Source organism: Opisthorchis viverrini (genome assembly GCF_000715545.1).
Source record: "Opisthorchis viverrini unplaced genomic scaffold opera_v5_292, whole genome shotgun sequence".
Classification (NCBI taxonomy): Eukaryota; Metazoa; Platyhelminthes; class Trematoda; order Opisthorchiida; family Opisthorchiidae; genus Opisthorchis; species Opisthorchis viverrini.
The window spans coordinates 264,841-268,401 of record NW_008751945.1 but is presented as its reverse complement, the minus strand read 5'-3'; positions in this window follow the sequence as shown (position 1 = coordinate 268,401).

Below are 3,561 nucleotides of genomic sequence, written 5' to 3'. Positions count from 1 at the left end.
CTATGTGGCTAGTTAGTTAGGTATCGTGTACCCCTAGCCGCATGTTAGTGGTGTGCGTCGGTTAAGATCGATGAACCCGGAGGACTCTCTAGCATATTTCGGAACCTGTAATGAAAAACTCTGTAATTTGCCAGTCAACGTTCACGATGTTTAGCAAATAATTAGCGTGCACCACTGGCAACAAAGAATCATCGGCCAAAATTTGTTTGCCCGAATGCGCCTGCGCATAAGTTGCATCTCCAAAGGCCATTTAGATTCTAGAATGTTGGGGAAGTCTGTTCCGGTGGAAGAATACCTGAAATTTACGTTCATTGTATGTGAGTCAACCTTTTCCACAATTCGCGATTTTTTTCCTCCGTTAAGGTATTCAAAGTCGGCGGTGTTTATTCACCTGGGGATTTAGTTCACTTAAAAAATCGCCATAGTAAAGGATTTTCAATAATACAGGAGCATGTACATTATACATAGACATTCTACGCTATGAAGTGGCAAGTCTGAAAATGCCGTAGATTTCGAGAAATCAATTTCATTGTGCGAATGGCCAGCGGCGTCTACATCTGTTCCGTCGTGACGATATCGAATTTGTGGCGAAGTGACCTGCGCTCTATCCTCAGGCTGGTGATTGAGCTGCCTTATTTTGTAACTCTACGGTATCTGTAGAGGAGAATCCGTTGAGGTTTGTTGAATACGTGTATTATCTTTGCAATAGTACTGTGATTCCAGAAGTCGGATTTCTTGGTCCTAGTTATGGATTGGCACCCGTCACTTAAGTTCAAAAAGCAGGTAGCCGTAGCACCGTGGTCTTCAATACCATCGATTTCGAGTTGTCGACATAGGTGAACTTCCTCAAGAGGACAGTATGGTGATCCTTCTGACCATTGTACATTAGCACTTTCTGCGTAACTTATCATTACTCAAATTGTGCCACTTTCTATCTCTCACTAAAATCTCAGCTTATTCCTCTTCTCTTCGTACCGAATAACTATTGCTTAAAATGAACGGAAAAGAAATATGGAAACAGTAGATATTCTGTACCTCGTGGAAGGCGTGTTCCCTTCTTGCTGTGTCGAATTACGCTGGCAGTGAATTAACGAGCGGTGATCTACCTTTCAGACTACGACGGGGTAGAAAGTATCTAGGAATACATCAAGGAAGATTTCAGCAAGGAGATCGCTTTGGACTTATTGTGGTGGTAATAACTAACTGTACCAAAGAACGGTGAGTTGTATCATCTCGCCTATTTTTTTCCTCAATTGAACTGGTATTTGCTCACGTTATCCACTACCGACCGACTGTGCATGCTCCGATGCAGGAAGCCTGCGTTTTAAGCAGCAGAATCAATGGTCTCCCAGGATAGTCTGAAGAATCGTTGATCCAAATGACAGTGTGCTATTTGGTATTGCTCGTATCGTTCTTCGGGACGTCTTGGAGATTCAAGTTTCGTTTCAAAATTGAACTAAATAACGAGACTTACCCTAATTCCTCTGCTTTTGGATATGCATTACTATGTACGTGGACAGACTGTCGCAGACCGTATGCATGTGGTCATCTTGCAGGTATATGCCAAAACCCGGTGCGTTGCAGTATTCACAAAACTGACCGGGCGCAAAATGCAAGATAATGCAGTCTTCAGCGGTTGCCCAAAAACACAGTTTTCGTCAAATCCAGTCATCAGCCTTGTCTTCTCAGCTATCGGCAGTTGATATGGGTTGCCAACTGAAAGCACTCCGTCCTTTCGGTTGTTGACAAAGGCACAACGCTGCCAAAATTGGCCGAATTGGCTGACCAAGATTTTTCATGCCACGATACTAAGCCCTCTCCTTCAGTGCAATCGGTAGCCATGACTTCAAACACACAGACTGACGTTGAAGCCCTAAAGCAACAAGTTTCATAACTTTCTCTAGAGATCTCCCAAATTTCTGCCAAACTAACTCACCGCTCTCACTCAACTTCACGCTCTCATCCTACACGTTCACATTCATTCTACAACCGTGACGAGTCTACATGGATCTGCCGATACCATCGAAAGTTTGGCTCAAAGGCACGTAATTGTGTCAAACCCTGTAACTTTCATCGTCAACAGGGAAACGACAAGGCCAAACAGTAACGGCGACAACTGTTCTTGGCCCCAACGTAAGTCGCCTGTTTCACGTTATAGATAACCTGACCCACAAGCATTTCTTAATCGATACTGGTGCTGAAGTCAGTGTCTTACCGTCTTCATCTAAGGAACGTCACTCAACCACGGCTCTTACACTTCGTGCGGCAAACGGGTCTCGAATCCTCACTTATGGCCATCGTTCCATGACGCTTAACCTAGGTCTTAGACGCACGTTTCGTTGGGTATTTTTAATAGCCGATGTACAAACTGCTATCCTAGGGGCTGATTTTCTCACACACTTTGGGCTTCTAGTAGACGTGAAAGGTCGCAGACTGGTGGACCAAGCAACCAATTTGAGCATCGCTGGAATCCAGTGCTGTTCAACGCCTCCTGCAATCAAGGTCCTAACCCCCGATTTAGCTGACCCATATGCTGCCCTGATCAAAGAATACAAAGACTTAATCCAGCCTTCAGCTTTTCCAACGCAACTGCATCACGAGGTCACACACAAGATTCTCACCACCGGAAACCCTGTGTCATCGCGTCCTCGTCGTTTAGCACCAGATAAGCTGGCTACAGCCAAACGTGAGTTTGAGCACATGCTCGAGTTGGGCATTATACGTCCATCTAGTTCTTCTTGGGCATCACCACTTCACATGGTAGAGAAGAAGACCAGTGGCGATTGGCGACCTTGTGGAGACTATCGGGCGCTTAACAAGGCCACCGTTCCAGACAAGTACCCTGTACCCCACATACATGATTTCGCTTCGACCCTGGACGGGAAGACTGTTTTCTCGAAACTCGACCTTGTCCGTGCTTATAACCAGATACCAGTAGCCACTGACGATATACCGAAAACGGCAATTACCACTCCTTTCGGCTTATTCGAATTCCTCCGAATGCCCTTTGGTTTACGCAATGCTGCCCAGACCTTCCAACGTTTCATTGACCAAGTCTTACGTGGGTTAAATTTCGCTTACGCCTACATAGATGATGTTCTCATTGCCAGCAGTTCACACACTGAACATATGCACCATTTGAAAGCCGTCTTCGAACGTTTTCGACAACATGTTATCATTCTCCAAGTGGAGAAATGTGAATTCGGTGTACCTTCCCTCGAAGTGCTTGGCCACATCATTGACCATAAAGGCGTCAGACCACGACCCTCGAAAGCAAACACGTTGGCTGACTACCCCGCCGTAACATCCATAAGACAACTGCGTCGCTTTCTGGGTTTAGTCAATTACTACCGTCGATTCACCCCCGATTGTGCTCAACTTGCTCAGCCTTTCGCCGATTTACTTCGAAAGGGTACTCGCAAGTCTTGCTCAGCCGCCGATTTACTTCGAAAGGGTACTCGCAAGTTAGTTCTTAACGAACAAGCTCTCCTAGCATTCGACCGACTGAAATCCTTCCTGACTCACTCGACGCTCTTGCATTACATTCCATCTGATCCACAC